The 26,556-nt window shown below is 44.5% G+C and overlaps 1 protein-coding gene and 1 long non-coding RNA gene across 10 annotated transcripts in view; one reads left to right on the top strand and one right to left on the bottom strand.

Moving 5' to 3' along the window:
• Positions 1-26,556, top strand: part of PRKAG2 (protein kinase AMP-activated non-catalytic subunit gamma 2) — a 272,371-nt gene that overhangs the window by 170,550 nt on the left and 75,265 nt on the right. The window contains exon 1 of one of the 9 annotated variants that reach the window (XM_073238195.1): positions 26,099-26,117. The exons of the other annotated variants lie outside the window; for them this stretch is intronic. The gene's annotated coding sequence lies outside the window, so the exon portion shown is untranslated. Of the gene's footprint in view, positions 1-26,098; positions 26,118-26,556 lie in introns of those variants that run through there. 9 annotated transcript variants of the gene reach the window in all.
• Positions 4,525-18,454, bottom strand: LOC140849825 (uncharacterized). The gene is made up of 2 exons (XR_012132043.1): positions 13,453-18,454; positions 4,525-13,303 (listed from the first exon to the last, which is right to left on the bottom strand). It is a non-coding gene; the product is annotated as an uncharacterized lncRNA (long non-coding RNA).

Raw genomic sequence — 26,556 nt, forward strand, 5'->3', positions numbered from 1 at the left:
CCCCTGAGAAATGATGCAAATGCCCTAAAGCCATGCTTCTCTCCACCCTTGAGCGCCTGTTGATATGCAGATGTACTAAAGCCAGGCGAGATATTCTGGAAATATTACAATTTAAGCCACAGCAGGGTGGGGCAGGGAGTGGGGGAGGTGGGGTGAGGGGGTGCCAGGGCTAGGGTTAGTGTTAGGTTTTTGGTAAGGTGTACAAGGAGGACAGGATTACGGTTAGAGGTAGGGTCCGGGTTTAATGTTAGGGCGATGGCGAAATGGAGGTTTAGGGTTACGGTGAGATGTGGGTGACGTCGATGGTGACGGTGAGGGGTTAGGTTCAGGGGCCAGGGCTAGGGGTAGGGTTAGGTTTTTGGCGAGGTGTACAGGGAAGATAGGTTTAATGGGGACAGGGCTTCAGTTGGGGATGATGTAGAGGTAATGGAGATGGTGGTGGAGATGGCTGCACAGCAGTATGCATGTGCTTAACAACCCTGAATCGTACTCTTAAAAATGGTTAAAATGGTCAGTTCTACATTATGTATATTTTACCACATTTTTTTTTTTACTGATCCAGTTAAGACTACAATGTTTATATAGTCTGAGCTTCAGAAAATCAGGGTGCTCACCCAGGACTCCCCACTTGTGGCCTGAAATGATATGTTACAAATTTGGAAGATCACGTCCCCACTGGCTGCCTGACATTAAACTGGGCCTTACTCCCATTGGTAAATTTTATGCCCCGAGGCCTGGTGGGGGGCTCCTCTCAGCCTCTGTGGCTCTGTGGCCTCGGTTGCTTCTGCTTTCAGCAGCCCTCACAGCTCAGCCGGTGGCAGTTTCACGTTCTCTTGAAGTGTGTTTCTGTAGCTTTGAGCAATGTTGAAGGTCTTTAATTTATATGCTAAATTCCTTAAGAGCTTGGCTGATTTCAGTAATTTGGCTAAGGGCACAGTCTTCCTGGAGCAATGTGAGTGGCTTGGACTTCTCTCAGCCTGGAAATAGTTAGATATAACCTATCTCTGCCTTTTGAAATAAAAAGACACTTTCTGTAAACATTGTCCCTGAAGAACACTTTTACAAAATTTGTTTCCATGAATTTTACCCCAAAATTGGAAAGGGGATGAGGGTAATTACTTAGTCTTGCATAGATAGCAGTCATTTTTTCATTTATTTACTAAGCAGATACTTATTAGGCAAGTGTTCTGTGCCAGAAACTGTGCTCGGAAAGGGGGAGGGGGTAGCAAATGTGCGAGTCGCACTCAGGAGGCCGGGTTCACAGCGTGGTTAACTGCACATTGTGCATGACAAGGTTTTGATAAGGAGCTAATAACTGGTTGAACGAAGGAAGGGAGACAGACAAGTAAATAATTACCATAGAGGCTGAAGGACAGACCCTGTGTAGTTGTTATGGGAGAGAACATGCAGGCCAGCCTTAGCAGAGAAGCCAGTCCCAGAGGAGGGACGCGGAGAGAGCAGTCGTCAGCTTTGCCCTGTGGTGGGTCCCTCAGGTGGGCTGCAGAAATCAGATTGAATTTGGCTACCACAGGGCTCAGATGAGGTGCAGTGCGAACCATCTGGTGGTGGCAGCTGAAGTTGCAAAGGGGTGGACTAGTGCCAAAAAGTGGAGAGCTATTAAAGAGGCCAATTTGAAGGGCATTTGGAACACGGTGACTGGCGGAGGAGGGGAAGACTCGAGGGTGACGCGAAAGGTTTTGCTCGTACTGTGGATGGACGGTAACTGCGTGTGCTGGGATAGGGCACAGAGCAGGCCGAAGAGTAGGCCGGGTGCGCGAGCACACAGTGGGTGAGGGTGCACGTGCACGTGTGTTCAGTGGTGGTACAGTCAGGTGCCCGGAGGACATTTGAGTGAAGGTGTCCACAGTGCAGTTGGGTCTGTGAATCTGGAGCTGGAAATGAAGGTTGGAAAATCAGGGTACGAACGGTAACTTACGCCATGAGAGGATGTGAAATAATCCACAGATGTACAGCACGTGAGAAGAGAGCCGGGAAAACGTGGACGCTCAAGGGACGAAGGAGAAGGATTCAGAATTGCCTGGGAAGTGGGTAGAAAACCAGGCACTCACAGTAGCACAGGAGCCAAAGAAGCGTGTTTCACCACGCAGCGAGCACGTGGAGGGAGCGTGCTGCAGCCCAAATGCAGCAGCCTGGCCATGACCGGAAGCACCGAGGCCACTGATGACTTTGGCAGCAATACTTTCAGTGCCAGGTCAAGAGCAGAGACTATAAAATGGGGGTCCAATGACTACAAGGTAAAGTGGAGGCCTAGTGTAGATAACGCTTTGAAGAATCCTAACTTGAAGGGGAGGAAATAGGGCTCTTGCTGGAGGAATGCCGGAGACAGTTTCATCTTATGAATGTGAGCAGATTTAAATACACATGGGGGGAGAGTGGGTAGGAAGGGAGCCGTTAAAGGAGGGAAAAGCAAGCACTACATATGTTCTGGCCTGCAGAGGAAATGGGCACATCTCCGTAGGAGGTGGGAGCACGCTTCAGAGGCCCCTGTCTTGGGCCAGTGGAAGAGCTGTCTTCCATTGGGTTGAAAACTTGATGCAAAGGTGCTAGAATGATCCATACTTTTCCAGGGCCCTTTTTACAACAATCACACCCATGCTCCCCCTCTTTTTCTTCTAGGAATTTTACTCTTGATGGGTGTCAGAATTCCTAGAAGGAGACCCTGATACGGGGTTGGGGTGCAAATTTGCTTATTTACTGCCAAGTGTTCTCACTAGAAACCTATAAGGTGCATGGGAGGGGAAGAACCGATGTGATTCCTGGTGAGGCCTAGCCTCAGCTCAGTGACAGGGGGGCTCTGGAGTGTAAACTGCACAGAATTTGCCCCATCTGGAGGCAAGGAAGCTGGGCTTTTGTACCCTCATACCCAGCAGCCATTAGTTATGGGATACCCCAGGATGGGGGACATGCCCTTCCAGCTGGGATGGCACCTGTCACCTAAGAACAATCCTGTAAGGTTGCAGGTATAAGCTAACAGCAGCAGCCCTGTGTTCCAGAGCCAGTGGCAGGGAACATGGCATCTGCTGCAGCCTGAAATCTGTTCTCCTCTCCACTCACCTGGCTGATTCCTGTATCCAATAGAGCTGGCTACTGTATCTGTGTTTCTATTGCTGCATAACAAACCTCCCCAAAACTTAAGACACCACCGTTTATTTAGATCACAGTCCCGTGGGTCAGCCCTGGGCTAAGCATTCATCTGGTCTGGGCTGTGCCTACTCACACATCTGTGGTCTCTTACCAGGTCACTTGGGGACTGGCTGGACCAGAGCGGCCTCGGCTGGAACAGCTTATCTCTGTTCCATGTGGTCTCTCCTCCTCCGGCAGGCTAGCCCGGCCTTGTTCTTATGACAGTGACAGGTTCCAAGAGACATGGGAGTGTTACACAAGGCCCCTTGAGGGCCACTGCTCCTCCGGAAGCACAACCTATTTCTTCTCGCCTTGAATAGGGGTTGGGCTCATGACTCACTCTGGCCAACAGAATGAAGCAGAAGTGACAAAGTCACATTGCAGAGGGCATGGATACCGGGCGAGGTGGAGGGCGGGGGCTGGTTTTGAAATCTACCACATGTCTTTTCACTTGATTTCAACAACTGGGTCTGCAGTTGAACACAACACACTAGAGGTTCATTTATCTCTGTTCAAGGAGTTTGGACTTAGATGGTTAACCTCGCTGACAGTAATGTCCTGTAACTTAGATTGGCAGTCTGTATCCCTGAGAAATAGACTCTCAGATCAAGATCAGCATGTAGGATGCTCGTTAGGATCTACACACGTAGGGAAAAGCGAGGAGGTGGGGTGGGCCAAGGGCAGGGTTTCAGTGCAGTGCGCTGTCCGCCGAGGCCTCAGCAACCACAGGGGCACTGCGGCTGGGGTGGCTCCTCAGAGTTGTCCCAACTGGGGTAAAGGGGCCAGGCCTTTAAGCCCTCGCATCAGCTGGTCCTTAGATGACAGCCACCCTGGAAGGCTCAAGCGTGGCAACTCTCTTCAGCCATAGTTGAAGGTCGGCAGGTTCCCAACAGCTGCAGGGAATCCTTCCCTCCTGAAAGGGGATATGAGAAGTTTATCATGACCTCTAATACGTGGACTCAGTCTCCACTCCAGTTTTTCAGTTTGTGATACCAAAATTCTGATGGGTGAAAACAACAGCTATCCTATGTGATATATTTAATATGTAACTAACCGGAAGAAAAGGCTTCAAGATGGTTGGTTGGGGCTGAGTGAAAGAAGGATTTTTTTAGGCCTGGGGACGAGGAACTAAGGTCAACAGCCAACAGCCATTACCAGCGTCCCAGCCGTGGAACTGGGCCAGTGTGGAAGGGAGTGTCCAGCCCCAGGCAAGCCCTCAGATGAGCCTGCAGCCCCCGGCAATACCCGACAGAGAGCTGGTGGGAGATACGCACCAAGAGCACCCAGCTGAACCTGTCGTGAATTCCCAACCCCCAAAACCTATAAGACATACAGTAGCCCTACCCAATTAATACTGTAACAAAATACCACAGACAGGGGGCTTGGACACAGAAATTTATTTCTCACAGTTCTGGAGGCCAGAAGCTCAGGATCCAGAAGTTGGCAGGCTTGTTTTCTCCTGAGGCCTCCCTCCTTGACTGCAGCCGGCCGCCTGCTTGCTGTGTCCCTCTGTGGCCTTCCTTCGGCGCACACACAGCTCTGGTATCTCTTCCTCTTCTTATAAGAACGTTAGCCTGTTGGATTAGAGCCCACGTTAGGGCACCATTTAACCTTAATAACTTCTTTCAAGGTTTTCTGTCTTCAAATGCAGTCCCACTGTGGGTTGGAGCTCCAGCATATGAATTTGGGGGACACAATTTGGTCCATAAGAGATAATAAATTATTATGGTTGTCTTAAGCCACTGAGTTTTAGAAATAATTTATTATAAAAGACAACAGAAACTCGTCTCAGCACATGTGGGGAAATAAGTCAATAAATTCAGCAATGAACTTCCAAGCCTTCGGTTCTTTTTAAAAACTGACCATCTTGCCATTAAATCAATCTCCAAGATCCCTAGTTTTCCTTGTATGAATATTTGGAAGGAAATCACTAACCAGTCTTTTCAAGATTGTTATTCAGAATAACTTTTTTTTAAGATAGAAAAGCACTTAGAAAATCTAGAAATACTTAAATCATTTGACCTTAAGGAGTAAAAATTGTATATGTACTACTTAGGTTTTATATTCCTGTCTTCCAATTTAAATACCAAGTTACAGCCTAATAAGGTCTTGATGTTAAAACTATCTGCCCAGAAATGGCAAACAAACGGTTCCATAGCCTGTTACTCACAACAGATTAGATATTTTAAAAATAGGTTGGAGAAAAATTCACATTGGGTCAAGGAGCAGGAGCTGCACGGAGGAGTGATTCATAATGGGCTCGGTTGTCATGGGGGCTGGCGCAGGGACAAGTGTTGCCTGTGTGTTGAAGAGACAGGCAGAGAAGAGCTATTCGCCTAGCTGTCAAAAAAAGGCATTAGAACTGGCGTTCTTCCTGCGCTGCTGTACTGCTGGAATGATGACGTGGTGAGCGGAAAGAAGGCAGAGTCCAAAGGAGAGGGACCTACGTGGCCTGTTGTTCTGAGCAGCGGCCTGGGTCTTTGGGATTCTTGTGCATTCTGTTCCCCAGAGCAGCTGAGCTCCAGGGAAAGGATGTTGGATCTTTTTATCTCAAGATTTTTTTAACTTGATAAATGCTCCACCTGTCACCTCCCCAGAGACCCACGAGGGAAATTTGTTCACCAGTTGTCTCCTAAGACCCTGTCCTTTGCCTGGCACTGTGCCAGTCTCTGGATACTCATAGACAATCAAGATCATTCCTGCTCTCAAGAGTCTCCCAGCAAGAGCTAAGTGCTGCAGAATCAAGACCCTGCAGCCAGAGCAGTTGGGGAGCACCTTCGGCCTCTTCACTCGTGGCTCACGCCTATCAGAAGGGGGAATCTGTGTGTAGATTCTCAGGTCTGTGGCCATGCACTGGGCATTGTGAACACAGGGATACAAATGTGGGGTAAAAAAATGTAAATTTCCCGTGATGAATTATTTTGCTGTCATGGTTGATATAGCCAACCCTACTCATGGTTGAATCTGCCATCATGATTATTTGAATCAAATAATTAATTGATAGGACATCCCATGCAAAGTGGCAGAATGAGACTAGTCCCCAAAAAGTCAAGAGACTAGCAGTAGGGCTTTGACCCATGGGTGAACGCAAACAAAATCAGTCATCAGTCCTGCCTGCAAGAGGCCCAGGACTCAGACTGGCCATGAAGATGACAGACTGATAGGTAGGCCTGAGGGGTTAGGACTGGGGGCTGGTGTTCTCCTCACCCTCCAAGCATTATAAAATTATACAGTCTGCTTTTGGGCTGCACTGAGGAAATTTGGAGTAATAGAAATCTAAGGTGGAAGGGCCTTATTCTTCCCCCTTATCTCCCTTAGCAAGGATAGGATGTGAGCTTGGCGTAAGCAGCACAGGTGAGCATCGTAAGCCTTCACTGCCCGCCCTGGCAGGGGTCTAGAGGAGTGAGCTGGCCAGACTTGCATCCCAGGAGGGTTACTCCAGTGACCGGCTGGAGGTTGGACTCGTTGGAGGGTCACTAAGCACACAGACCAGTAAAGAAAGTCCTATATTCCAGTGAGCGATGACAGAGGGCTGGTTGAAGGCCCCAAGAGTGGAGACACAGAGGAAGGGATTAATGATAAAAGTATCTAAGAGGTCAAATAGGCTGGCTTTGGCAATGCCTGGGCATGTGGCATGTGGGAGGAGAACTGGGTGGATCTCTAGTTTCTGGCATGAAAGGGTGGATGGCAGTGCCATTAAATTAGGAAAGGGAAGGAGATCTTGGGATGAAAAATAAGTTCCACTGTGGGCACACTTTCTTTGATTCTTACAGGACATCAAATAGAGTCATAAGGGGCGTAACTGTGTGAGTCTGGGTGGAGGAGCAGAAGTTAGAAGAAGGATTCTCTTTGTGCCTTTTATTTACCACATATTGAGTCAAAGAAATCAAGATTCTGAACACATTTACCAATAGGATGCTGGTTCAGGGAAGAGGACAAGCACAGTTTTATTCTAGTAAGGAACACTTCTTTACCAACACAGGTGTATGAAAGTGCATTTGGGGCGCTGAACATTAGATGGTAGAAAAATTACTGTATCTGCTCAGGCATTCTAGATGGCTTGTCTTAATTTGCATTTAGATGGGAATTCCTTCAGCTCAGAACCAGGATTGTCCCCGAACTCACAGCACTTAGAAAAGCATTAACTTTAGCTCATGAAGTACCATTGGTACAACAGTAACACAAACCATAACACCAGTATTAATAGTGTTCCCTTAATGACTCGGTAGAAATTAGCTATTGGCATGATGGAAAAGTTCAGCACAAGCCTCCTTTGGCATCTCTCTGAGAACGGAGTGCATAGCCTATTAATGAATGACTGCCCAAATTCTCCAGCGGCGCACAAGTAAACCTGTTTCAAGAGGTTGTGTGTCCTCACATGCTTTTTCCACTGTTTTTGAGGCTTAGTGCGGAGCTTTAAGTATTGTTATTTTGAGTCCTAAGAACAACATCTGGTGATCTTGAGTATTATTAAGAAAGAGGTGTATTTTATTCAGAAAAAGGGAACTTGAAGTAGGTGGTTCACTAAAAAACTCTCTAAGGAACTACACAGAGGAAATTCAAATATGATTTCTACATCCCTGCCAATGATTTCCTCTTCACACACAGTATCAAAGCAAATTAAAAGCTCATTGCTTATAACGTGTCCATTCACAAAGTGCTAAGGCTATTCAGTCATCCTGGTGTAGTCTGATCAAACCATTCCATTAACCTTCTTTGGGTTTAGTTTTAAAAATTAGATGACATCTGGAGAAGTATTTGATTATCTCCTAAAAATAGCATTTCTCTAAGATGAGAAAGGCCTGGAGATTGGCTGCACAACCATGTGAATGTACTTGACACCACTGAACTGTGCCCTTAAAAATGGTTAAGAAGGTAAATTTTATGATTGTGCATTTTACCACTAATTAACATTTTTTAAACAGGAGCATTCCTCTTGGTATAAAAAAAAAATTCCCCTCAGTTTTGCCAACAGAAACAGTTAAATTGTGTTGTATCTTTTTGTGTTTTCACACACGGATACAGAAACAGGCATTGAACAAATGTTGACCACGGCAAGACTGTTGAGCAACTTTGCGTTTCACTTGACATTATAATCAGGCCTCTGTCTCCAATTTACATACTTTGGTTGTTAGGAGAATTCCATTTTTAAAAGTCTCATCTTCATAAAATTTAGTGGTCACACAATACTAAATATTACTTTATGCTACAAAACATACTTCTGGGTCTCATACAGTAAACGACAAATATTAATACAGCCTGGACAGCATGAATGACATGCCAAAAGCTATTGGACAGAGATCAGATTGATATTTGGATAAAACAATAGTACAGTTTCCATGTGTTCACTCACTGGTGATCAGTTTAGGAAACCGAGGATATAACGCTTCAGGACTCGGAGCCCAGAAGGGTTTCTGAGCCGTGCGCCTGCCCAAGGCTCAGCTGCCAATGGAGGGGCCAGGACAGCGGGGGAGGGAAGGCAGTTTCCCTTCTTAAGGTCTGTCCTTGTTCCTGGGCTGGAATCTGGCCTTTCACTTTTACTACATCTGGCAATTAAAGATTGGTTTGGGAGATCCTTGAATACCAATTTATGTGTTTGCTAACCATATGTAACAACACTAGAATCGGGATGTAATATCAATATGGCTCATTCTCTTCCAGAATGTAAGAATGAATTGCAAAAATAATTTTCCATTAGCCACGTTTGATGTATTCAAACACAACTAGTGGAAAAAACATTCTTGATTCATTCAGGGTTCTCCCAGTATGCTCCCCAGAGCCTCTGTATAGCTCTACGTGCTGAAATAGTCAAAGAACTTATCTTCAGCGTAGACGTCTAGACTTAGTGGCTCAAGGGTCTTGATCCTTCCTGCTGTCAGGACACGGGTCCATAGATGGGGCTGTGTTTCCACCCTGCCTGCCCACTTACTCAGTTCTACAAATGAGCAATTAAAGAAAAAGTCTGTTTCCCAGTAGGCATAAACTGTAGACTACATTTAACTTATGCATTAGGCTTGCATCCAGCTGCTCAGTGACCGTGCAAGGAGTCCTAATATTAAGATACCTGTGTGATAAGAAAGGGAAAGCCTTCAAGTCAACAAAAATATTTGCCCATTACCCTTTATAAGATGGTAAAAAAGCAAATATAAAGGGCTTTTAGAGGCAGGATCTCTAGGGACTTTGAGGGTAGACAGCATTTAGCCTGTTGGTCTTACATAAATGGAAGGGGGTGTACACACCGTGGATTCTCCTGAACAATGCAAAGTCGTGTTTTATTTTTCTGAGAAACAGATAGAGGAGACAGACAGCAGTAGAGTATAGCATATATTGCCTGGATAAAACACAAAATAATGAAAGGTCTATTCAAAACAAAATTATATTAAGGAGACTGCTATTTATATGAACCACCAAGACCAAATGTGAGACTGAGTTGTACTTACAAACGTACCTTGTTGAATAGTTGAGTATGTGGAATAAGGTCAAATTTTATTTCTGTTCCAACAGCACATGACCCAGTTTGGATCATGGGTGGTTGCTTAGTCACCAAATCCCCTCACTTCTGAGAGCCCCTCAGGATCTTCCTACAGCGCAAGATGGTACCAGAAATCCTGTAACCAGCAGTGACAGCTCATCCTCTTCTCCAGTCTTACCAAACCAAATTCCGAATTAACTCAGAAGATCAGCAGCAGCCAGTAATTCTGTGCCTCATTTCCAGCTCGACTCTTTAATGCAAATGGGTGGCAGTTAAAATAGTATAAACTGGCCCCCTATTCGTGTACACCAGCAGTAACTGTGACAGATCATAACACTGTTCTAGATGCTCAGCGACCCTAGTTGTGGGTTAGTTAAAATCATGTAACATGGTCCTGGCTAACGTGTTTGAGGCAATCCTATTTTACAGAGTCTCTGCGTGTGTTCTCAAGCCTGTTGCTGAATTAGGTCAGGCATGTTTGGTGGCGAATAATTTATGAAAATGTCATTTTTGGTCTTAAAATGATGTTCAGACCATTTGGAGGGTGCAGGGGGCAATGCTCCGTGCTCTGGGGCCTGTGGAACAAGTGGATCCACATCCCCTGAGTACAATATAGTTTAATATTTTTTCTTTACAAATAAATACAAACATTTGGCATATTTGATTTCTTATAGCAAATACAGGCTCTTGGACGTCCCATCCTCCCAACACGGCACATAGTCTCTCCTGCCTGGTTTGTAGATTATGAAATTAGGGACTCAGTTAAAACCCACTTGATCATGCCTGTTAGGAGCCAGGCCTATACCATTTCAGTGAGGTCCCATGCCAGCCCTGCAAAGGAGGTGGTGTTATCTCTGTTTTGCAGGTTAAGAATGAAGGTTTAGAAAAATTATGTAGTCTGCTTTGGGCTTTATGACTAATAAATGGTAGGCACAGGGTTCAGATGGAGACCTGCCTTTAAAACCCTTCACCAAACAGCATCCCCCAAATATTGGCACGAGCCTCGGAGACTGGCGTGCTGAGCCCACAGCCAGGGTGTGGCAGAGCCGGGATTCAGAACCAGGACTGCTGAGGGTAGAAGGGCATGAGCTTTGAGGTCAAAATACGCCTTGTTCCCATCGGCCCTATTTGCTCCCTTAGTTTTTTCTATGCTCTGGTCACATGTTTTGACTTTGATAATAGTCTTCGAAATCTTAATTTGTAGAAACAACACTTGATGAATAATATATTTTTGAGAGTTTTGCCCTTATCTGGCTTTTGAATTCTCTGTGTTACTTGCATCAAAGCAGTGATTCGATACAACTGAGTCACCTCCCATCCCTAAATCAGGAGACGACAAAAGAGGAGACAAACAACTTAATTCACACATGCTATCCAAGACATTGCATCCTTTTACTCAGGATCCTCCTAAATGGGTCTGATCTTTCAAAGATTTGTACTTGACTAAATAAATATGTGGCTGGACTAGGGAACTTGCCTATGAAATAAGCTGTGGTTTTTCTCATTGTCATGGAGCACGTTTTGTATTGTCATCTGTTTTTAAAACCTTTTTGTTATTTCCAGTTTTTCTTGACTCATCAGACAGCAGGTTTATTTTCTATGCGGCCACAATAAACCACAGTGTACTTACGGTTTTTTAAACAGAGCCGCAAAGATGAAGCACAATATGGTATTACTAAGATCTGAGGTTTAAACCGAGTTTTCATGTCACAGTTGATTCACTGATAAGGATCCCAAGGTTTAAAAAGCACGTCATCGTTGCGCTGCGTATCCTCGCTCATGGACACACTGCTGTTCTTCAGGTCTGTCATGGGAGCTTTGTCTGGCTGACTAGTCCCCCTTCACAGAGACTAACGGCGTGGATTTGCACCAAATCTGGATAGTATGTTTGAGGTGGCCTGACTTGCAGTATAGGCTTGTGGGGGGTGGTAACCATTTCTTGAGCTCTTGCTAAGTGCCAATGTAAGAGCTTTGTGTATGGCTAACTCACACCTTCTTTGCAATGCCACATGGTAAGTACCATACGACCCCCCCTTTTACAGAGGAGGGAACCAAGTAACAGACAGCTTGGCCGGTGTGTGATCTGTGCCACGCACAGGCCCTGTGCTGGGAAGGGGGCAGGTTGCTTTCACGCTCTGTTGTCGTTATCTTGAAAGTCTTCATTTTTGAGCTGGGAACCCTCATTTTCATTTTGCTGTGGGCCTGGCAAAGGGTGTCACTGGTGCTAGAGTTTAATTCCGTGTTCAAGAAAGAGAGCCCAGGTTAAGGCTGGTGGTTGCTCAGAATCCACACTCCCTGCCAGGCTAACCAGCCTTTCAGAGAGTACCTTGTAGTCCAGGAAGGCTGCCTGGCAGTGGCAGCCATAGGTCTCCCCTCACAGAGCTGCTGTGCACACACAGTTCTAGGTTGTCCATATCTGGCCGCAGCTGTGGAGGGTGATGACCTAATGAGGGCTGTGACTCGTAGAAATTATCTGGGATCTAATGGGTCATTTTAAAGAGGGAAATGGAAAGAATGTCGCCTGGCAGTGTACTCATGGGCCTGGTACCTCCCACATGTGGTGCAAGGCTGCCCAGAGATGGGGCACTCTAAGGTGGGTTCTTTACCAGTATAAAGCTATTGTCTTTATACTGGTAAAGGACCCATTCGCGTATTTCCTGAGTGATACCTATAATTTGGGCAACTCTCCTCACATTAAATTTGGGATTCATTTCATTTTCAAGAATGAATTCAGCAGCAGCAGTGATGTATCCTGAGCTGACTCGCCTCCTCTCCTGCCTGACCTGTCTCTCCTTACTGTCCCTGGCACTCTCCCAGAGACCACAATGAGGACAGTTTAAAAGTCTGGGAGGAAAATAAGGCTCAGCAGTCGGCCCCTCCACGTATAGATACCTGAAGTGAATTCCTTCCCACTCACTCTGCTTTTTACAACTTAGAAGGCCTCCCACCAGCTGAGTTTTCCGGGATCAGGAATGTGCTTGCACCTCTGGGCTCCTGTCACCCCCAAGCCTACGTTACCTCGTTTGTGAAGAGCCTTCACTCCCTACTGGAAAGCAGGCGCCATTGTACTTTAATGAGGAGACAATAATTGATTAGGGAAGGGAGAGGAGAGAAAAGGTCCCTAGTTTCTGGGGATAAGGAAGCTTTAAAAAAAAAAAAATCATGTAATTAATTGTTAAAAAAAAACTTTATATGCTATTTAGGACAGGAAACAATACTAATCAAAACGTAATTTTCAGGTTGCATTCCTTTTAGAATTATCAAATAGCATAGAATACTCAGGCTGAGCCACATGATTGGAAACCTGGGCAATACGAAGGTGTTGGGAAGGCCTTGAAAAGCAAGTCCCTCACTTCAAGACGCTTTTGCATGATATTTACAGCCATGCTGTGCAGCTTTTGTGACCCTGTGAACTTTCCTTTATTGGCTTTCTTTTGCTTCCATAAAGACTTCATTGCTGCGTTGAAAGGTTTCTTTTGATGAATGCTTCTAATTTTAATTATTACTCATCTTGAAACCTTACTTTCAACTGAAACAGGAACCGTGGGGACTCTGGCTTGAAGGCCCCAGGTGCCTCTGGGTCAAGGGCGTGAGTGTGCATGGAGGTTGATGTGCAGAGATCTCACCGTCCTCACCCTCACAGCAAGATGAGTTGCTCCCTGAATACTTGCCCAGGGAGGATGGGTTCTGAAAAGAGATTGAGTACAGGCCCATATACAGACTAGTGAGCCCCCCAAGCCCCTGGCCCCTGCTTGGCTTCCAGAAGGCTGGTGGCCAGGCCGTCCTCCTGACCACCCACCTGAGCAGGAGAATGGGGGTTTCCCTTAGAGACCTACCGATGCTGCAGCTTTGGACTTGTCACTGTATTTCACTATGGTGCAGCCCACCAGTCAGCAATTCCATCTGTGCACACAGACTTCCCAGCCTACCTCTTAAAGGCGTCCCTACTAAATAAGCAGCCAAAGAAAACCAAGCATTTGAGGAAACCCTCTATTGTGAAAGGCAGAGACAAGAGCAAACAGGAGAAGGGATGTGATGAAGGAGCAATGGCGCCACAGCCATAAAGTCAGAGCAGGATGCTATAAAACTGAAAAGGAGACTCCACAGTTGTATTCTAGGGAAGCGTGAAAATGCAAATGATATACATATGCGTGCAAACACACGCTGCAAGATGAAGCTGAGTGTCCCTCCGGGGAATTAGGCAAGAAGCAAAGATAAAAATTGATTTAAAAATGAAAGAAAGGAAATGAGAGCATCAATCCAGGAGGTTCAGCTGTAAATTCTAGGAGTCCTGAGAGGAAGAGCAAGGGAGACCAGAGGAAAATCGGAGGAAGACAACAAGGTCATTGCTATGCCTGAAGGACATGAGTTTGCAGGCAGATGCCCAGCACAAAATAAAACAAAACAACAAGAAAGGAGAAAACAGGGAAAACAATAAAAGACCAACTCGAAACACACATCATGAAATTCTGAAACAATGGGGATAAAGAAGTGATCTTACAAGCGTCCAGAGAGGAGATGGAAGGAGCATTCACTGAAACAAGGAGGTGGGGTGGGGGAGATCCTGAGTCAGATGGCATCAGACTTCAGCACAGCAGAAGCGAGAAGGCAATGGGGCAATGCCTTCCACCAGAGGGGAAATGATTTCATAATTGGTAGTTTGGCAGGACATAAAACTGAAAGCCATTCTCAGACATACAAGGTCTAAAAACACTTGCCTCCCATGTCGCTTTCTTCAGGAAGCTACTGGAGCATCAGGTCCCTCTCGATGAGGGTGGGAATTAGTCCCAGGCATCAGGAAATAGGCCCAGGCTGGTGGGGGAGGGAAGCAGCACACGACAATCGCAACAACACTGCTGGACGCTGGAGAGCCGGGGACAGGGTCTCCAGGGAAGGAACGAAGGTCTCCAGTGTGTCTGATCGCGCCAAGAGGGGATTTCTGGCTTCCGCAGAGTTTGGGGATGATTTTGTGATAGACACATAGAAAATTAAAGTCCCAGAAAACATTGAATTGCACCTCCCAAAAAAGAAAGTTAATTGTTGTATATTGTATAATTTGAGTTCAGTGGGAATAATATCTGCATAGTCGTGATAATGTTAAACCTTGAATATTGGCATGACAAGAAAAGGGAATTCACTGTCTGGATGATGGGAAAAAGACTGATGGGGAGGGTGGCATGGAGGGTGGCGACCTTGATCTTTGGCACAGGAAGGCAACAGACAACTGAAACTGATGGCGTCCAGCAGCACGGTTAGCAGCGTGAGTTAACAGCACTAAGACAGCTGTACATGCCTTGCTCTTTATATTGTTGGGAAGCATTTAGGCAAAAGGCTAATATCTTTTCAATAAGCAAACTTCGTAGTGGTTTCCTAACATCGAGAAAACTATGAATGATAAGACTGGGATAAAGGGAATAGGACTTCTTGGTTGGTAACAGGCAATGTCAGTCTGGGTTGTAGCTGTCCTAGGCTTTACATGATGATTAAGATGCTCCCTTTTAATAATCAAAGTGAATTTTTCAATAAAAATGGAAAGAAATGCCTACCTAACACAGTCTAAGGTCATTAAATCACAGAAAAGGATGAGGGGTATTTCCTCTCATTTTATTAATACAGGAGTCCTTCGGAAGCTTCAGCGTTTCCTGGTGTGCAGTTCACCAGTTCTCAAACATGCTGGTCTCAGGACCCCTTTCTACATGTAATTACTGAAGACCCAAAGGGCTTTAATTTGTGTGGGTTCCATCTACTGACACTGACCATATTGCAAATCGAACTGAGAAACTGAAAAATATTTATTAATTTATCTAAAAAGATCGATAATAAATTCATTACATATCATCATACATATACTTTTATTCCAAAAAAAATTAGTGAGAAATATGGCATTGCTTTGCATTATTGCAATGTAACCTTTGTAATCACTGGGTTAAAAGACAGTGGAATTCTTATGTCTGTTCTGTATCTGTTCTGTTGCCATACATTGTTTTGGTTTTAGTACATGAAGAAAATCCAGTTTGCACAGATATGTCATTGGAAAAGGGAAGAGGTTCTAATAGCCTCTTTGGAAAACTGTGGGTAGTTTGTTTCACAAGTAGTAGTTTCTTAAAGGTTACTTGCTGTGTGGAATCTGAAACCATGTTAATGAACTTTGATAGTCTCTTTCACAGAGTCTAGTCTTTTAAATTAAAATCTGTCAATCTCCTTTGCACTTCGGGTTTTCAACCCAATGCATGATTTTTTAATATCGTGCATTGGTCATTTAGAAAATATTGGGTTGCTGAGTTATGCAGATCTTCCAAATATTGACACATTGCATTGCACAATATCCAAAAAGCAAAATCACATTTATTAATAACGCTGCCAGCCTTCCCCCCAAGATATCTGTAAGTATTGGGAAGCTGTCGAGCTCATTGTGGCAGACAGATTTTCCAAAATTTTAATTTTTGCTTGAAAACTCAAATTGTATCATTGGCAACAGATATGGTCAGTTGTTTTCCTTGAAGTGACAGACTCACTTTGTTCATTTTGGAAAAACTGTCTGCCAAATGCCCAAGTCTGAGTAACCACAGTTTTTCAGTTTTTCAATGTCTCATTAAAAAGGCAGCTCACCCACATGTTGCTTCCGTCAAGAATACCATCATATTTTGGCATGCAACACAAGTGGGTTTTGTGTCCTTGTATCATCACATAGGATATTAAAAAGACATGTAGTCAAGGGTTGAGGTTTAATAACATGAATAAATTTTACTGCACCGTCAAAGACATTTGTAAGTGAAACTGGTGTTTTCCTGCCCCAGACTGGAAGGCTGGTGTCGTCTGCCAGGGCCTTGATGGGCTGAGATGCTGGAGTTTTCCACTGTGTTGACAGTGATGGACCACAAGCTGTGGTGTTTTACCACTAACGCAAATAAGGCCCTAGTGTTATCATGAAATGTTTTAACCTGTAGACTCCTTGGAAAGGTTGCAAGTATCCTCAGGAGTCTCTGACCACATTTCCAGAACTGCTAGTACAGCCGGTAAGTGTCACTGCTGTTGTGAAGGGTCACTGGAAGGCATACATCTTGAGCAACACTAAGTGACAGACAGAGACTGACAGTCTCTGGGGGGTTTATGACTGTAACCTCCTCTCCTCTTTAGGTCCCAGGCTTAACAAGCGAACCATTCCCTGGTTAGGAAAGATTTCTTAAGTACCTGGTTGTCAGCAGACAAATGATAAAACAATTACTGTTTAAAGAACTTTTTGGTGATTGAAAAAAAGTAGAAATACTAAGTAGTCGTTACATATGCCACTCCCAGATGTGTGTGTGCGCGCAGGTCCTCCCAGACCTGTAAACCTACGTACCCAAATATGCCTTTAAGAAGCCCCAGCCGGCATGTCAGAGGAGTTTGGTGTCCACTCACTTTTCACTATATTAATTTGTGACTTAAAAATGAGTGAATTGAAACCATTCTTCCCTCAGGCGTTATTCCTTACAGACGCTGGCCACTCTCTGGTGAGAGGAAACGTGGTCCTGTGTAGTGACAAACAGCATTCCTTGTAACTAATGTCCCACGCGGATGACTAAATCTTTCGACCAAGAGACATGCAAAGTTATACAACCTCTTTCTTTAATATGTAGCCCATGACCACACACTGTAAGAAAACAAGCTTGGCCCACTACTTACACACATGCACATTTGATTAAGGCAGCTTTCTTTAAACAATAATCACCTGCAACAATGTGCAATGCAAATTAATATCTTTGTGATATTTTCATCTCAACCTAAGCCACTCTTGGCCCATTAACTGCTTTCTCGACCCATGAATGGGTTACAGTTTACAGTCTGAAAACCCTGAGACTTGGGTTACCTATAGCTGGTGTCCTATATTTGAGAGCGGGGAGGCGGGCCTGTGCTGCAGCTGGTCCCCTGCCATCTGCTGACTTCTAAGGCTTCAGCGAGAGGGCCCGGCTCCTCATGGGAAGTCCCCGCCCTTTGCACAGGTGTCCCCCAGCCCCACTCCTCTTAAACCAGTTTTACCAAAGTGTGGGGTGACTACCACTCTGGCATGCAGGACAATTTTAGGAATACTAAAGTGAGTATTTTAATAGCTACCTATTTGTATATCAGGAAAAACATACCTAAGAACATCCAAAGCTGTGATTTCATGGAATTGTTGCCTGAAGACTAGTTTTTTTAAAAGTCAATTTAAATAACTGTACAGGTTGTATGGGGATATGAAAAAATCATAAAAATAGCACCTGCCTGCAGTTTGGGGAGCCCAGCGGATGGCCCCAGGCCTCTGTCATTCTTCTCAGCAGGGTGCACACCCCAGCCCTGCTTCCGGCAGGTGCCACATATGCACAGACACCTGAGTTATGTACCAAGAGGTATCTCTTGGACAGCAATTGACATCTGCAATGTAGCAGGTTTATTATAGCATCTCCTTCCTTCTTACCTCAGAGAGCCTCCTCCTGTCAGTTTCCCCTACTCTAGTCTCTTTTCTGTTTATTTCCCAGTCCACTGAAATACCAAGCCGTGCTATTTTTACCTCTTCATACTTCTTAGACTTGCTTATTTTTACATTCATTGTAAAGACATCTTAGATTCTCGCTGATTCCAGGTTCTCCCACATGCATCCCTTCTCACCTTACACAGATGTTGAAATCTTTTTACGTTTCCAAAAACAGCTAGAGGACATTTACACTGAGTATTATGTCCTGCCGCATGACCTCACCCCTTCCCGGACTCCCGGTGGTCTCCAACAACCTCTCTAGCTTCCCTACAAGACGCTCACCCTTGGACACAGGCCGCTTGCCTGCCGTGTCCTGCAAGAAGCTTTTTACCTTTTCTTCTGCCATAGCCACCATCTGAAACTGCTTCCTTCAAAATCTGCCTCAATACATCTGAAGGAAGCCTTCTCAAAGAATGCCTTAGCATTTGTGTACACTTGGCGGTTGCAATAGTTTTGTTGTTTTTTTCTTTACTTAAACTACTTTGTAACTTTTTACAGTGTAACAAATGCAGAAGTGTAGTTTCCACAGCTAGAATATACCCTTCACCTAGTTAGAAATCACCTCTGAGTACAGTGCCTGTACCACATACAACACCCAAGTATCACTTTGGATGTTTTTGGTTACAAAGTAGCAGAAAATGCCAACTCAAGCCTCCTCGAGTTATTGTGTGTCATGTTCCATGTCCAGAGGTAGGCAGTCCCCAGGCAGAGGGAGATACAGTCCTGCTCAATGATGTCACCAAGGACCCACGTCCTTTTTGTCTTTTGCAGAACTGGCTTCATCTGAAAGCTGGTCCTCAAGAGCAATCAGGGCTACGTGCCATCAGGGGCAGGGACAGGGACTGGGTGGGCACGCACTCTCCAGCTGTAAGTCCTTGAGCTTGAGATAGACTGTCACCATCATGACTTGTATAAGGAAGGGGCAAAATTAGGGGTTATTGTAGAAGGAAGGCAGAAACAAAGGAATGAACGCCAAGTGGGCGACCAACAGTGTCCAGTACAACTTAGTACCATGTGCCACTCAGGGCCTCGCTCACTGCTAACAAGGGGCAGCAACCGAGTCGCTTCAGCTTCATCACCGTACTACCTTTCGATTGCTTTATGTAGAACAAAACAGAACAAAAATGAAAGGAGTCGTCTCAATCATTTCTATAACTCTTCACCAATTTCTGGCCAGAGTTTCCATAAATGGAAGAATAGAGAGGGCTAAAAAGCTGTTAACAGTGGTCTGCTTTGGGATGGATTAATGAGAAGACCAATCACAGGGCAGAGAGTTGAGAACAATGAAGAAAGTCCCTTGTGACTTTATATCATTTTTTTGTTTTGCTTTAGGTAGAAATACACCACATTTCAAAGCTTATGTCTTAGAATTGACAGGTTAATTGAACTGACTGAGCAATACTTATTTTTTTTATTGCAAAGTAATACGGGACATTAAGAGTTGTCAGGATAATAGGAGATATTCAGCTCCCAGTAAGTCATGTTGAACACAAACCTAATAATAAAATATTTTGATTAGCAAAAAATAATAACAAATTTGGATTTACTTGTGAAAGGCAAGAGAAACACATATTTCAGACCCTACTGATGAGCTCCATGGAAGCAGAATTGGGAGAGTAACAAACCAGCCCTATGTTTGTGTAGGGTTCCTGCGTCATATCTTTGATGTGGATTTCCTAATCATACCAGATATCTTATTGACCCTCCTACCATGGTTCCTGGCACAAAATAGATATTAAATATTTGCTGAATGACTCTCCTCAAAGTCTGAACATTGAACATTGTCTACCTTTTGGAAGTTAGAAGATAATTTAACAGAAAGAATCCAAACAAAAAGGACTCTCTTGGTTTTAGTCTGTTCGTCTCTTATTTAATAACACCTCCTCGGAAACAGGTTTTCCATTGGCTTGAACTGTAGAACTTCATTGCCATTCTCTCTGAAAAGACGCTATGGAATAAATGCTCTTGAAAGGAAATCATAAATAAATGTTAGGAAGAAACTAAGTTGATTTTGCAGCATCGGAAATTGGTGTTTGGAAAAGTGTCAAGATGCACAAAACCTTTTCCCCAAACATACCGATCAAAATTGATCAGAGGAATTAATAGTTATGGTGTTAAATATCTCCTGTTTTTGAGTTTTTATCAAATTTCTGCACCACTTAAGAAAAAAATCAATCGTTTTCACTTAATAGAAACTAAAATTATTCGGTTGCAGAAAGCTGTCAAAGCTCCCCACCAATATCCAAACCGGGATGTGAAGTGCTGTCAACCACCCCTAGTCCTCAGAGGGAGCCTATTAAAACAAAAATGCTTGCTGCTATTTCTTAGCACAGCCACTTTCTTTTTTCGTCAAAATGTCAATTCCAATGCACAAGGGAAACTGGCCATAATCATTTCTAAACAGGAATGAGGTCGAGGAAAAGCATGATTACATGGAATGAAATCATCTCTGAAGCCATGTGTGTGTGCTATGAAAACCAATTGTTTACCCACCGTGCTTTTAGTTGACTTGCTAATAATGAACAATTCATTTCACTCACGTATTTTTGTAATACCTTCTATGTGTCAGACACAGGCAATACAAAGATAATCAAACAATACAAAGATGATTCTTCCTCTTCAAAGAGTTTTTGGGATTTGGGGAGACAGAAAAATAAACCCAAACCCTGCGTTAGGAGCCGCAGAGAAGTTTGCGGGTTATTAGAAGGAAGGAACCACGTAAGTTGTGAGGAGAGGTCAAGGAGCAGGAAAGGCTTCCTGGTGAGACTAAGCCTTCTTCCTAAGACTCATTCTAAAGGGTGTGGGGAGGAACTAGCCAAGAGGCCAGGCCAGGAGGGAGATAGGCCAGAATGTTCCAAGCCTCAGTGCAGGAAAAAAGCATGAAGGCTCAAGTGATGGGATGGGCGGGGCGGGGGCTGGGGGAGGCGTGGGATTAGTAGAGGAAAGGTGAAGAAATAAAAAATCAGTGTCTAGCTCCGAGCTGAGGCGTGTGCACAACATTCCTAAAGGCTTCTGTGAGTCGTTGCATGGTTCTGAGCAGAGGAGTGACAAGAATTGAGTCTGGGTTTTGAAAAGATAGCGAATGGACCGGAAAAGGACACAACAGGAAGAATTGGAGCTGTTCCGACCACCAAGTACAGGACGGTAAAAGCCATCTAGGGAGTTGTAGGGAACATGGGGACAAGGAGGCAGCCTCCAAAGACAGTAAGACAAACTGAGAGGCCCCGGGACTGTTTCAGATGGATGTGTTTGAACTGTCTCTCAAAATTCACATGGACATGACCATGTGACTTCCTGCAGGCAGTCTGGAGCTCTGGAGAGCTGTGGGCTTGTGATGGGAGGCTTGGAGGAGGCCAGCACAGAGGTGGGCTGGGAGCTGGTTATAAGGCACGGAGTAAGGAGAGGAACAGGTGCCTGCCCTGCACCTGCCAGGCGCCCTGGGGAGCCCCCATCGCACCTTCTGCCGGGCGATGCCTTGCAGAGCAGAACGGAGCTCAGAAGACAGCAGGGGGAAACCTTGAAGCTGCAGGTTTTGATATGCTGAATTATTCAGGAGCTAATTACCCAGTATTCAGGGTTGATTTATTTCTTGCAGTAGCTATTTAAGAATTTTTTAAGAGACAAAGTGAATTCATATCCAACCTCAGTGCTTAAAGGAAAGGTTTTTTGGCTATCGTCTTATGATTACGTTTTCAGGCTGAGGTTTTCTGTCTGATAGTCAAAATATTTTGCTGCATCTAGGAACAATTATGTAAGACAAACCTTAATAATTCAGCATTTTTCACCATCCAAAAAGTCACACTTGTAATGGCTGCATGATTTTCAGGCATTCTCTCAGTAAAGTTCAACTCAGAACCTTCTGCTGCTTCCCATCACACAGGAGGCCAGGAACCCCAGTGGGCTGCAGAAGCCTATGGTATACAGGTAGGGTACTGTGAGTCGGCCCCAGGCCCAACGGGGAAAACCTGGTACCTCTCTGCCATGATATGCCGCTGAGCTCTCCAGAGCAGTGACGTGGTGTGATAAACGCACACCCCTTCTCTCTGTACGCAGAACGTCGCCCAAGCCCTCCCCTCCCCTGTGCCCCTCTCCTGGCTTTCTGACCTGAAATAGCTAAAATTTAGTCTGGTATAGAAGTCTGTTGAGATTTTGAGAAAATATCACCATGAAGGGCAACGATGACCACCAAGTTTAAATTATGTGCACTGGCCAGCCTGTCACTCCTGTGAGTCCGTCAGCATTTATGTGCAGGCCCAACAAGCTTTGCAGGCACTCAGATTCCCGAAACTGACCCAGTGTGTTACAGAGAACAGTTTTATTGGCCTTTTCATAGTGTCCTTGTGACCATGCTCCTTCCCAAGGAAGAAAGTGTAAGATGGCTCACTGAACGAAAAGAACCTGTGGAAAGAAATTCAGCCTCACTAGCATATCTTACAGAAACGTCTTTACCTTAGTCTACTCCTACTGCCCTTATCAAATGAAGTAAAACCTAAGAGGTTCACTTTAGTTTCCGTTTCTATTCTTTACGAACTTCTGCAGTAATGGGCATGAGGCTTTTTAGTCTGAGGGCCACTTTTACAAGTTCACAGCCTCCAGAAATTCATGCTTCTCCCCTGCCCATTTCTGCCTCCCGATAAACAACTCACCAGGATTTCAGGTGAAATTGATGGCACTCCTAATAAACACAATCTAGGATTTCTTTCTAAAATCATGTTAAAATGACTGCAAGAAATTTAAATGTAGGCTTTTCAAAGGTTAGAATGATTGACCTTTCCACTATGTACCATTTTTTAAAATTAAACTTTTATTTCAAGATCATTATAGATGTGCATGCACTTCTAAGAGCCAATACAGGGAGATCCTGTGCACCCCTTACCTATTTTCCCTGGATAGTAATGTCTTACAAACTATAGCACAGGAGACACTGGAACCCTCGTGGGTTGCTGGTGAAAATATAGAAGGGTGCTGCCACTGTGAAAAGCAGTTTGGCAGTTTCTCAAAATGTTAAATATAGAGTTACCATATGGTCCAGAAATCCCATCCCTAGGTCTATACCCAGGAGGAGTGAAAACATGTCCACACAAACACCTATACATAAATGTTTATGGAAGCATTATTCACAGTAGCCAAAAGGTGGAAAAACACCTAAATATCCATCAGCTGATGAATGGGTAAAAATGTTGTACATCCCTACAGTTGGAGTATTATGTGCAATAAAAAGAAATGAAGCGCTGACACCTGTTACAACGTGGAAGAACCTTAAGAACATTACGCCAAGTAAAAGAAGCCAGAGACAAAAGACCACGTAGTGTGGGAGTCCCTTTGTATGAGATGTCCGGGAGAGGCAAGTCCACAGAATCGGGGAGGGATCAGTGGTCTCTGAGGCCAGGGAGTGGAGGTTGGGGAACTCGTGGGCAAAGACTGCTTAATAGGTTCAGACTTTGTCTTTGGGATGATGAAAATGTTGTAACACAGATGTTGCACAGCTTTGTGAGTATACTGAAAATCATATTTTATGATGATTTATATATGTGAATTTTATCTCAACAAAGATGTTCTTTAAAAAAAAAACAACAACCAAATTGTCATGTCTCCACACAATTAAATCAGCTTGGCTTGACGTATGAGAGAAAATACAGTATGACATTATGAGAAGGTTATTGACATGGACACAGTCAAGATGCAAAACAGTTCCAGCCCCAGAAGGATCCCTAATGCTGTCTTCTTACAGCTACAAGTTCCTCTGTCCCCCAGCTGCTGATTCCTGGCATCTACTATTCTGTTCTCCATTTCTGTAATTTTGTCACTTCAAAAATGTTGTATAAATGGAATCATACAGTATGTAGCCTTTTGAGATTGTTTTTTTTTTTCACTCAGCATAATTCCCCGGTCATCCAAGCAAGTGGTTGTATGTATCACTAGTTCATTCCTTTTTATTACTGAGTAGTATTCCAGGGTATAGATACAATATAGTTTGCTTAACCATTCACCTGCTGAATGACATCTGTTATTTCCAGTTTGGGCTGTTACAAACAAAACTGCTATGAACATTATATACAGGTTTTCCTGTGGACATAAGTTCTCTTTACCCTGGGATAAATGCCCAAGAGTAAACTGATGCATCGTATGGCAGCTGCTGTTTAGTTTCATAAGAAACTGCCAATTGTGTTCTGGAGTGGCGGTATGACATTGCATCCTACAGCAGTGCAGAAGTGATTGTTTCTCTGCATCCTCACTAGCATTTGGTGTTGTCACTATTTTTATTTTGAGCGATCTAATAGGTGTGTAGTGACAGCTTATTGTGGTTTTCATTTGCATTTCCCTAATAGCTAATGATACTGCACATTTTCATGTTCTTAATTGTCACCTATATATATTCAGTGAAATGTCTTTTCATATCTTTTGCCCATGTTCTAACTGGTTTTCTTTTTCTACTGTTGAGTCTTAAGAGTTCTTCATGTATTCCAGATACTAGCTATGTTGGTTATATGGTTTGCAAATATTTTCTCTCACTCTGTCTTTTCATCCTTTTAACAGGGTCTGTCACATAGCAAATGTTTTACATTTTAATGAGGTCCAATTTATTAGTTTTCCCTTTTATGGGTCATGCTTTTTATGTGAGGTCTAAGTCCTGGCCTAGCAGTGTGATCTCTAGGTTTAATGCAATTCCTATCAAAATCTTGACAAGGATTTTGAAGACAAAACAAGCTTATTCTAAAATTTGGGTGGAAAGGCATAGGCTCTAAAATAGCTAAAACCATCCTGAAAAAGAATAAAGTGGGAGGAATCACTTTACTCAGTATTAAAGTTTATTATAGGGCTACAGTAATCAAGACTGTATGGTACTGGAGAGCGACAGGCACAAAGATCAATAGAAACAAACAGAATCTACAGTAGACCTACATAAATATGTCAAACTGATGTTTGATGAAGGCATCTTTACTATGTTGGGTCTTCTAATCCATGGACAATGAACATGGGATGCCTCTCCATTTAGGTCTTCTTTCATTTCCTCCACATTTTCTCATTTTCAGCATACAGATCTTGTGTATATTTTCTTAAGTGTATACCCATGTATTTGTCTTTGCAGTGATTAAAAGTAATAATTATTTTTAATTGTTTCTACATGTAAGTGTATAGAAATGCAATTGATTTTTGTGTGTTGATCTTGTATACTATGACCTTGCTGAACTCACTAGGTCTAGTTTTTGTATCATTTGTTAGATCCCTTGCCACTTTGTATGCAAATAGGGATGGTTTTGTTTCTTCCTTTACAATTTGTAGGTTTTTAGTTCTTTTTCTTGCATTATTGCAGTGGCTGGAACTTCCAGTACTATGCTGAGTAAGAATAGTGTGAAAACAAACATCCTTGCCTCCTTCCTGAACTTAAGAGGGAAAGCAAAAAGCACTGAATCTTTTGCTATCAAGTATCACACAGCTGAAGGTTTTTACAACCAAACATCTTACAAAATTAGTTTTTTCTTTCTCCCTCCCCCCATTTTAAGAAGCTTAATTGGCCCAGTTGGGATGACAGAGCAAAAAGCAAACACAAAGCAGATTTCAGTACTTTCTTCTCGAGGCTAGGCTTGCAAGAGTGATAGGACCAAGTTCCTTTCAAGAGGTTGGGGGCCATTAGAGCCCTAATCAGTGCTCATCTCATTATTGGAGTCCTTGCATTCTTCAGTGAACTCAGGCCCCCTCTTAGATGGGGCAGAAATTGGCTGTCACACCAGACAGACTTGCAGAGTGGGGTGCCTGTCCCCTCTCTGGGATGCCCTGCTCTTTCAGGTAGGTCTCGGCTGCCAGCCTCACCGCCTGCCAACCTGAGTTGGCGATAGGGAGTCTCAGATACACAGATTCAGGATGGCAGGAGTGGCCAGGCCAGACTGAGATTTGTGTGAGCTTTTGGCAGCCGCTCCCCCAAAGGAGAGAGTCGGCTGTGAGGAGAGGAAGCAAATCGAGAGTTCCACGGCTGGGTAAAACTGATAGCGCCAAAGCGCATCTACAGTACGTGGAACCCACGAAACAATTTTTTTAATAAATAGGAGGCGGGGATGGGCAGGTTAAATTTTTAAGAAAAGCAATCACCCCAGGTCTGCGTGCCATCTTCCTGGGGGTCCCGCAGCCTCAGCGCTCGGCCTGGCGCGGGGCCCCAAACCCGGCGGCGCCCCCCGCCCCACCCCGGCTGGCCGAGACCACACCTGCGCAGGTTAAGCCCGCGGGACGCGCAGGCAGTGGGTGGCGGGGACGGAGAGCGGACGCGTGCGGTGGGAGGACGGGACGGATCCGGTCGGGAACACGGCCTCCGCTAATGGCCGCTGGGCCGCCGCGACGGGGAGCAGGGCCGCGGCCGGAGGGGGGCGCCCCGTTCCCCTCGCGAGCCGGCCCGTTGCTCCCCGGGTCCTCCTCCTACATTCCTCCCGCCGGGCCAGACCCAGACCTCCGG

This window comes from Manis javanica, chromosome 6 (genome assembly GCF_040802235.1).
Source record: "Manis javanica isolate MJ-LG chromosome 6, MJ_LKY, whole genome shotgun sequence".
Taxonomy (NCBI): domain Eukaryota; kingdom Metazoa; phylum Chordata; class Mammalia; order Pholidota; family Manidae; genus Manis; species Manis javanica.